Source organism: Desmodus rotundus, chromosome 11 (genome assembly GCF_022682495.2).
Source record: "Desmodus rotundus isolate HL8 chromosome 11, HLdesRot8A.1, whole genome shotgun sequence".
Lineage (NCBI taxonomy): Eukaryota > Metazoa > Chordata > Mammalia > Chiroptera > Phyllostomidae > Desmodus > Desmodus rotundus.
The window spans coordinates 34,993,401-35,004,406 of NC_071397.1; the positions used below are offsets into that span (position 1 = coordinate 34,993,401).

Here is an 11,006-nt window from a genome sequence, read left to right on the forward strand (position 1 = left end):
CCGAGGAAATGGACAGCAGACCTTGAGCTCTCTGTAGATCCTCATGTGTCGTTTTAACTCTTTGCTACATTCCCTTTATGTTTTCTCCAGTAACTATTCTTTAAAAATGTATTGGTAATAATGAAAATACAAGATTATTTGTCTTGCTTGATGAAACAATAGAAACGTTCAGATAAATGAAGATTTGAATACATACATACAGATGTATACATATAATTTTTGCAGACAACTTCCGGGTGGTAACAGACCCTGTGAAGCTCAGGTTACCCCTCCATATTCATTGACCCCGCATTGGGCCTTTGACTTGGCATTTATGTCAGGGTACTTATGTGTTGTGCTCTTCATAAGGGATTTTTTAGCCTTGCCAAGTAATAAAATTAAGTTCTATATTTTCTAAATTCTAGGCTGGCACAAATTAATCTATGATAATTAGTAACTATGTGTTTATGTATAGATAGAAATATCATGTCTGTATTTAAGGAAGAATGTAGACAAAAATTAGAGCAAATAGACAAAACTTAGACATTTTCTAATGCCTGTCTCTGTAGCAATGGCCACTTTGCTACTTTCGACAGATACCCTCAACAGGTAGATTACTCCTTTACTCCTGCAAAGCTAACCCAGTTCCAACCAGTAAAAGAACTAGTTCCCAACTAAGGTCCCAATCACATATTACCTTGCTAAACACCTAGGTCTCAACAGAAAATTTCTAACCTAAAACTTAAGGTTATGTAAGCAGAGGTTGCATGGAGGAAATTAATTTTTCTTCTTGGGCAAACAATGGGATGTGGTGATAAGAAATTTTTGGACGGAAAAACAATGCCAATAAATCCACCAAACTGAGGAACAACATGCTAATTTAAGCTGGCAGCATCATTAGGCAGCTCTGTTCAAGATGAAGTCTCTCCACAAAAATCAATCCAAGGACTATAATAATGAAGTTGTCCACTGGCCTCACGAAAAAGGCTATAAAAACTGGTTTTTGCCTTATTTTCAACCAGGAAAAATTGCATCACTTGTAGTTTCAGTGTTACAAAAGAAAAAGTTTTATTGTTCTTCACCTGTAATTAATAAATAATTACCATTACCCTTTATTGAACACTATGCACTATGCCTTATGTTTCCTGTTCCATGTACATTTGCTCATTTAATTCTTATAACAACACTAGGAGTTGTCATCATAATCCTCATTTTCTGGATGAGGAGTTTGGAGCTTAGAGAATTTAAGTAACGTTGCCAGTGTCAGACAGCTGGTAATTACAGAACTGGTAATTAATCCAAGTCTCTCTAATTTTAAGGCCCAAGTCTTTTTGAATAGTCTAAACTGAGTCAGCCACCTAGCTCAGCATCAGCAGCACTTTTAACCATCCTGCCTGGGATTTTATTTTATCCCACCCATGAGGAGCATCACTGCTCATAGCTATTTAAGTCACCAGAACAATTTTCTGTTAGATGCCTTCAAGTTTTGGGGTGGGAGGGGGTGGTGGTGGTAAAATTCATGTAAAAAATTGTGTACTATGATTATGTTTAGCCAGAGAATCATCAATTCCAAAATAATGCTGATAGGTGATCCCATAGAAGATATTCCTAAATCCACTGCCCAAACAGAAACCAATTAAGACTTTCAGTGCGGATGGTAGAAGACCAATTTAATCACACCTAAAAGCAAAGAAGAAAGTTGGTTTCAGGAAGAGTGGGGCTTGAAAAAGGTATTGAACCCCCAGACTTTGGACAAAGAAGAGGTACCACTGAGCCTGAGCAAGCGTTCTGGAACACACCATCAGCGCTCTGTTTTTCCTGTTTGCTGTCTGCAACTCGGCTTATTTTATCTATTTCACTGTAGATGGGTTTTATCCCCACCATGTGAATCCACATCACAGCCATTAACACCTTTAAGGATTACATCTTTCAGCTTGAATCATACTTCACAAACCAATCTACATCTGTTCCAGGTTCAGAAATTCTGAGAAATGTGTTCTACTCTTGAATAAAATGTAGGATACCATGACAAATCGACATTCCAAAAATGCAAAGTAAGACAAATTAAAAGCCCAGAGAGGGACAACCAGCTAATGATTGTTGCATGCTTTATTTCCTTGAGACATTTGCTGACTCTGGGCACAAGCTGTGGAGTAGACTTGGCCCAGGCAGAGGGATTTGCCTGAGAAAGAACAACAAGCAAAGCTTTTGACACTTGTTGAGACCAGTGTGAAAGATTTGAATTTAGAAGAACTTCAAATGGCCAGTTTTCCCTGTGGACCTTGGCTATGTGTTGTAGCAAAATAAAAGACCAAGAGAGCAGAAGGAAAATTCTAGCAGGGAAATTAAAATCCCCTGTGGTTTTGGAGTGCTTAGAACAAAATGTCCCTCTAGAGAATGGGCCTACAATTAAGCCTGGACTGGTCTTCCCCTGAGGAAAAAGAGGTCTTCCAGGTTCTCAGTTAAAAGGCCAGAATGGCAAGGCCCAAAGAAAGGACAAATCACAGATAGACTGAGTCTAACTATAAATCAGCTCCATGTCTGACTGGCTGGTACAGTCGGCACTGCATACATTCTGCCTAACTTAAAAGGGTGAATAGTCTCTGAGCGAAATAATGTCCGGAGCCTCTATTGCCCACTTACATACAATAAAACATACATGTATAATGGTGATAGAAAAAAACTGATCAGTAACTTTAAAGTAACTATGACTAATATGTTAAAAATAAGGGGGAGGGAGGGATAGACTAAATGGATAAAAAAGAGAATTTCAATGGTGAATGGGAATCTTTAAAAACAGTCAAATAGGAACTCTAGAAATGAACATACAGTATTTGATATTAAGTACTCACTGAATGGGTGCAATAGCACACTAGAAACAGCATAAAACGGGATTAGTATACTCGGAGTCAAAATAAAATATCTACACTGAAGTACAGAGAGAAGGGGAATAGAAAGAAAAAAACCGGAATGTAAGAGTCCGAGGCTATCAAATAATCTAAAATACATGCACAGAGACAGAGAAAGAACAGGGGAAAGAAAAAGTACTTGAAGATATAATTTCCAAGAATTTCTAGAAGTAAATGTTTTAGGTGAATACCCTGTAGAAGCTCAAAGAACTCCAGCCAGAATACAAAGAAAGCCATAGCCAAGCACATAATGGTCAAACTGGTAAAAACCAATGACAGAAAAAATGCATAAAACTGCCAGAGAAAAAGATACATTGCCTTCAAGGAAGCACAATACGACCGAGATTGCTAGTGGAAAGAGACTGTAATATTCAGGAGGTAATGCAATGATGCCTTATAAGAGCTGAAAGTTTTAAAATATTGCTACCTACAGTTTCATGCCTAGAGTAAATATCCTCCACAAATGGAGTTAAAATACCAGTCTTTTCATACAAACAAAAAGTGAAAAGGTTTGTTGACAGCAGAAAAAGAAAAAAAAGGAATTTTCCAGGCTGAGTGAAAATGGTACCAAATGGAAGCACGGATTAGAAGGAGGAATGAAGAGCATGGGAGAGTATAAACATATGAGGAATACTAAAAGAGTATTAACTATCTAAAAGTATGATAAAGTGATGTCTTATAGAGTTTATAACACATGTAGAAGTAAAATATATGACCAACATGAAGAGCTGATACTCAGTAAAAGAAGGATAGACAAAGTGAACTGTAGTAAAATGTTTGCATTGTTCAAGAAGTGATAAAGGTATTTAAGTTATGCCCTAAACACTCAAGGGTATATATTGTGAAGTCTCTAAGATTGTAATTAAAAATAAGTAGAATATTACAGATAGTTGATTAATACATAAAAGCTAGAAAAAAAGAAGAAACAATAAAAGGTAGAGTAAAAAGAAAACAAATAACACGACACTTAAATCCAACTTTAGTAACATCAATAAATTTGAATTGATTTCACACCAATTAAAAATTTTAAATTATCAGAATAAAATTATATCTAACTATATACTTTTATAGAATACATATTTCAACTTTTTTAAAAATAAAATATTTAAAAGCTAAGTGTTACGAAAATGATGTAGCATGCAAATAGTAACCATAAGAAAGGTGATGTGGCTATTTAATATTTTAAAAGTATTACACTAAGTGAAACAGGCCCGGGAGTGAAAGACAAATACCATGTGATCTCACCTATAAGTGGAACCTAATCAACAAAACAAACAAGCAAGCAAAATAGAACCAGAGACATGGAAATAAGGAACAAACTGGTAGTGACTATAGATGGGGGAGGGGAGGATAATGAGGAAAAGAAGGGAAAGGGTCATTAAGGAATATATATAAAGGACACAGGGACAAAGACAATGGGGGAAGGATTGAATGTGGAAGGAAGGGGCTGGGTAGGGCAGGGAAGAGTAATGGGGGGCAATGGGGACAACTATAATTTAACAATAAAAAATTAAAAATAAAAGTTTATTTAAAAACAAAGTAGACTTTAATGTATGAAGCATCAATCCTAAAGAAAGATATAAGAATCTTAATACCATAGCCTCAAACTATCTAAAATAAAACTTGATGGGACTAAAAGAAGTATTAGAGAAGGCCACAATCAAATTTAGATATTTTAAATTTTTATTTATATTTTATTTTTTAGAGAGAAGGGGAAGGAGGGAGAGACAGAGGGAGACAAGCATCAGTGTGCAGGAGAAACATCAGTTGTTTGCCTCTCACATGCACCCTGACTGGGGACTTAACCTGTAACCTAGGCATGTGCTCTGACCATGAATCTAACCTGTGACCTTTCACTGTGCAGGAAGACCCCCAACCAACTGAGCCACATTGGCCAGACCCAAATTTAGACATTTTAATAAACATGTAACTGTAGCTGATAAAGTGAACAACTGTTAAAATGATAAAACAAGTGGGAAAAATAGTGACAATATGAAATATTTGGAGAATATACTACTTAACCAAAGTAAATGACACAGACGATATTTAATTTCACTAAATGAAATGAACAACATTCCATTTCAATAACTGTAAAATATATATTCTCTTTGGAGGCACATGAAACACTTAAAAACATAGACTGTATGCCAAACACAAAACATGTCTCAGATAATTGAAACAGATCCTTCATAAAACAAACAAATAAATAAATAGTTAACATATGAGGGGGGACCCAAAAGAACAGAATTTTTTAATAAAAAATTGTGTATTTATTGTTACCTGTTTAAACTTCAGTCACCTTCAAAGTTCTCTCTTCCATTTGATGCAATACACTCATCGAGATGTTTTTTCCACTGCTCAAAACAGTTTTTAAACTTGTTGCCTTTATGCCTTTTAGTGCTTCTGCCATTTTCTGTTTCACCTTTTCCACATCAGCAAAACATTTCCCTTTGAGGACTCTCTTCATTGGGAGGCAGGGGGTCCTTCAGGGTGAGATTGGGTGAATAGGGAGGGTGGGGTACAAGGATCATGCTGGTTTTGGTCAGAAACTGCTGAAGACAGTGTGCAGTGTGGGGAGTTGCACTCATAAATCACCCTTATGAAATGGGCAAATGTATTGAAAGAGTCTTCAAAAAAATATTCAGTGAAGCCAATCGCAGCCTCTCACAACAATGACAGCTAGTACATTGATACAGAGGGGATGCTAGAACACCTAGAGGGGGAAGCCTGTACTACAAGGATCCCACCTTCAAGTAGATAATCTGGTTTTGTTGGGTCCCCCTCATATAAGCATATAAAACAATGTCAATTTCATTAACCATCAGGGAAATGCAAGTGAAATCACCTTGAGATACCACTACAAACCTACTGGAACATCTAACAAAAATATTGGCTGACAAGTGCTGACAAAGATGCAGTACAACTGAAAATCTTGTTGGTGGGAATGCAAAATGGCACGCTCACTTTGGAAAACAGTTCTGCAGATTTGTTATAAAATAGACAGTATACCTATGATATGATTTATTCCAAGTTATCTACCCAAGAGAAATGAAACTTATGTTCACAGAGAAACTTGTACCTAAATGCTTATTGTAGCTTTATTCATGATTGCCAGAATTTGGAAACAATATAGACAGCTTTCAACCAAGAACGAATAAACAAATTTTGTATATGCATACAATGGAATACTATTCAGTAGTAAGAAGGAATCAACTATTGATTCAATAAACAAGATGAATCTTACATGCAATTTGCTATGTTTCAAAAAAATATTTAGCAGCACCCAGAGTGTGCTTAAGAAAGGGAGCTCAGAGGTTAGGGCTCTGATTAGGAGGTTGGCTACAGTGCCTGGCCATAGGAACTTCTGCAGTTAATTCAGATAAATTCCTATTGTGGCTACAAATCTACGATGGTGCCACCCCAAATGGCCTCTGACCACTTTGTCTGTACAAACACGTGTTTGCTAATATGCAAGGAGCAAGCGTTGAAGTTAGCTGTTGACTGAGTTTTAGACCTTAGTGGTTATTAAGTACAAATACTCTTTAGTAAATGTCCCAAGAGGGCATGGGGAATTTTGCATAAAATTAAAAATAAATAAATAAAATAAAACAAGTTGCACCAAGAAAAAAAAATCTGACCAAATAATTAGATGATCTAATTAGCTTTATTATGTGACTCATGAATCAGGCAATAATCCATCTAGCAACCAAAGGGCACTCTGAGGAGTCATCCAAATAGAGGTTTTCTATAGGAAGAAGGGGGAGGAGAAAAAAGCTTTTTACAAAGGGAAAGAAGGGATCATTTTTAGACCAGGACTTCTTTGGGGAGGGTTGGAATGCAGACTGGCAAGGTTTTATCATGCAGATCGCCTCCTCTTTCTGTGGGAAATAGAGGGGGTCCATGTAACAGATTACCTCATTGGTGTTCCCCAGGAAATTTCAGGCTGTTTAATTAAGATTATGTTTCTGGCAGAGGCTGAAATAGCAATTAGGTTAGTTATTAAGTCTAGATTTGATATCATGGACTTCAGTCTAACTGATGCCAAATTGGGGCTGTGATTTTCTCTTTAAAAGCTATGTGAAAGAAGGCAGACCCAAAAGGTTAAATTTGTATGGTCCCTTTATGTGACAGGAGGAAAAAGGCCAGGCTACAAAGAGGCAAACAGTTGGCAGTGGTTGGCAGCAGTTGGTGATATATGCCCCCACCTCTGTATGACACCCAGAGAAGGGCACTTACTTCAGTAATACTCTTCCCACACAATCATAACAACTGTCTAAGCGTGCGGAAAATCACACAAACCCAAATTAGCAAGCATTCCCTAAAGTATCTGAGCAGTATTCTTCAGAATATTAGGATCACGAATAATGACAGACTGAGGAACTGTCATAAAATGTAGGAAACCAAGGAGACATCCCCCCTAAATTCAATATGGGATCCAGAATTGCATTAAAAATACTGGAAAATAACAGTAAAAAAATGTGTTGCACTGATGTTGATTTCTCAGTTTTGATAAATAGTTCCATGGTTATTATTTGTTATATTAGTTGTGTTAACATAAGGGGGAGATGTGTAAGGGGATATTAGAATTCTGTGTACTATTTTTGAAATTTTTCTGTAATCCTGAAATTATTTCAAGATATTTTTTAAAAGTTTTTACCTATGGGGAGGCTGAAAAATTTAGGGTAATGGATCAGGGGTAATCATGAGGTTTCTTTTTTTTTTTTCTTTTAGGGAAAGGGCTCCAGCCCCCGTCGGTGTCATGTCTTCCGTGCCGACAGTTTCGAGTCTGCCGGTTCTATCCTCAAGCGCCAGGACACTGGTAAAAGTAAAAGAATAAAAGTAAAAGAGGCTTCTTAATTAATGTTTTTATGTAGTTATAATTTTTGAACCAATGTGAAGGTATGTGTCATTTAGAAATAAATTTAATATTAAACAATAAAGCCCTCGCTGGTGTAGCTCAGTGGACTGAGTGCGGGCTTGGGAACCGAAGTATCACTGGTTCGATTCCCAGTCCGGTCACATGCCTGGGTTTCAGGCCAGGTCCCAAGTGGGGGAAACATGACAGCCAACCACACATTGATGATTCTCTCCCTCTCTTCTCCCTTCCCCTCTCTCTAAAAATAAATAAATAAAATCTTTAACAAAAAAATTTAACAATAAATACAAATAAGAGGAATGTATTTTTAGGAAATTACTTAGCTACTCTCCAAATTTTGTCCAAAGATATATGAGGTGTACAAAGATATATGGCTGGATATCTTCTGTGTCTTTCAAAGTCTTTTGAAGTAGGCACCTTGGGACCTCACACAGTTCTTCCAGCTGCCATCAGCTGCCCCTTCATATTTTCCTGAATCTTATTGATGGTTTGTAATCCCTTTCCCTTCAAAGGTGATTTTACTTTTGGGAAAAGGCAGAAGTTGTAGAGCACAAAATCTGAGCTGTAGAGGGGAGGAGTCACCTGGGTGATCTGATGTTTCACCAAAAAGCTCTCCAAGAGATGTGTTGCATGAGCAGGCACTTTGTTGAGATGAAGCTGCCAATCACCGTTGCCCATAGCTACAGCCTTCTGAACCGTTGGAATAGTTTCTACAGAGGAATGTTCAAGATTAACACAAAATTTGATGCAGGTTCATTGCTCTACTTGCTCAAGTCATTTTGAATGTGATGGCCACACAGTACACATGCTTAGTCAACGGTATCTACATGAGTAGTACAGTGAAGTCATCTTTGTTCATACATGCACATTCCAGTCCACTCTCCTTGGCTGCCAGGTTACATCCATGTCATGCAAACTGATCTCATTATGTTAATAGTGGCTGGATATTTTCCAGACAAACCTCATATATACAAGTTTGTTCATGTGGCATATGATGCAATAATATACACTATTAGAAGTGAGATAGATGAAAATATGGCATAAGTAAAGTAACCTAAAATAAGAAGGATTTATGTAGAGTTGGTGGCAGGAAGTATTCAAGCCCTAGGATCACATGACATCAAAAGGAAGTTTCCATTGCTATTATTTGTGAAACACAAAAGTAAATTACCAGCTATTCCAAATAATAATTTAGAGATAATGTAAATGTTTTGCCTAAAATTACCTTTATTAAATGTTCAGTGAATGAGTCAGTCATACCTTTCTCTGCCTCTCCTCTGCAGACCACAGATAGCCTGTTCCAGTGGGAAGAAAAGCAGGATGCAGTGTGGTTTTATGGCAGCCTTTCCCTAGACTAAAATAAACTTTGAGTACATGAACTAATGAGCAGGAGAAAATTGATTGGAATGACATGATGACCATAAAAACTTTTCCATGTTTATTTTCTAAAATTATATTGTCATGTTCAACTGAGAATCCAACTGTGAATACAGGGTTTGGGTCTGCAGATGTGCAATTATTCATCTGTAAAGAATCTTTAAATATTTTACTTTATTTGTATGTGCTACTGCATGCTAATTACACCACACTGTGTAACTAAAGGTCAGATTTTAAAATTTGACTATATTTGCTAGTGAGGGTTTTCTGTTGACAATACTAAGGTGATTGTATAGTTGGTATCTCTTCCATGATAACAGACAGCTGTTCTATAGCCTGACCACAAAGAAAACAATGATTTTATTACATATTTTTATTGTTTTGACCATGAACTTAATGTTAAATCATGGTACTTAAAATCAATTTGCCTCCAAAACAGTGATTTTTCAACCCATATGCTATGGCACATTGGTGTGCTAGAATTTTTAAAATATGCAATACCTGACTATTTAATCAGGGGCACTCAGATTGCCAAATTTTAAAAAAATGACAGCAGCTAAAACAACAATAGCTGTTCAGTGTGAACAAATCAAAATTATACCCATCTTTTTGTCAGATCAGCAAAAAAATAATATCATTTTTGGTGTGCTACAGAATTTTGGTAATAAGTTTATGAGATAAAAAAAGGTTGAAAATCAAATCTCTGTTCCAGAAGATACAATGGCGTAAAAACTGTCTGTAATAAATGGTGTTGTGAAATTTGGACAGATACACTCAAAGAAAATGAAACTAGATCACATTCTTATACCATAGACAAGAATAAACTCAAAATAGATTAAAGACTTAAATGTAAAAATCAAAACCATAAACCTCCTAGAAAAAAACATAGGCAGTAAAACCTCTCACATTTCTCTTGGCAATATTTTTCCTAATATAACTCCTTAGACAAGGGAAGCAAAAGAAAAAATAACAAATGGGACTATATCAAACTAAAAAGTTTTTATACATCAGCAAAGGAAACCATCAACACAAATAAAAGACAATCTACTGAATGGGAGAACACATTCACCAATCATACATCTGATAAGGGATTAATATGCAAAATTTGTAAAGAACTCATCCAACTCAACACCAAGAAAAAAACAATCCAATTAAATAATGGGCAGAGACACTGAATAGACAGTTCTCCAAAGAGGGCATACAAATGGCCAGTAGACATATGAAAACTTGCTCAACATCACTGATCACCAGAGAAATGCAAATTCAAACCACAATGAGGTCTCACCTCACACCTGTTAGAATTGCTATCAACATGAAGCAATAAAGAAGTGTTGGTGAGGATGTAAAGAAAAAGGAACCCTCGTGCACTGTTTGTTGGTGGGAATGCAGATTGGTGCAGCCACTATGGAAAACAGTATGGGGATTCCTCAAAATATTAAAAATAATACTGCCTTATGACCCAGTGATTCCACTTCTGGGTATATATCCAAAGAAACCCAATACACTATTATGAAAAAATATATGCACCCCTATGTTCATTATTTACAATAACTAAGATATGGAAGTTGCCCAAGTGCCCATCAATAGATGAGTGGATAAAAAAGATGTGGTACGTATAAACAATGGAATATTGCTCGGCCATAAAAAGGAATGAAAGTGTACCATTTGCAATAGCATGGATGGACCTAGAGGTATTAAGCTAACTGAAATAGGATAGACAGAGAAAGACAAATACCATATGATTTCACTTATATGTGAAATCTAAAGAACAAAATAAACTAACAAAATAGAAACAGACTCATAGATACAGAGAACAGAGTGATGGTTGCCAGATGGGAGGGGTTGAGGGACTGGATGAAAAAGGT

The 11,006-nt window shown here is 36.4% G+C and overlaps 1 pseudogene; it reads left to right on the forward strand.

Moving 5' to 3' along the window:
- The first annotated feature begins 7,598 nt into the window (after positions 1-7,598).
- LOC112319380 (small nucleolar RNA SNORA57) lies at positions 7,599-7,707 on the forward strand (annotated as a pseudogene).
- The last annotated feature ends 3,299 nt before the right edge of the window (positions 7,708-11,006 follow it).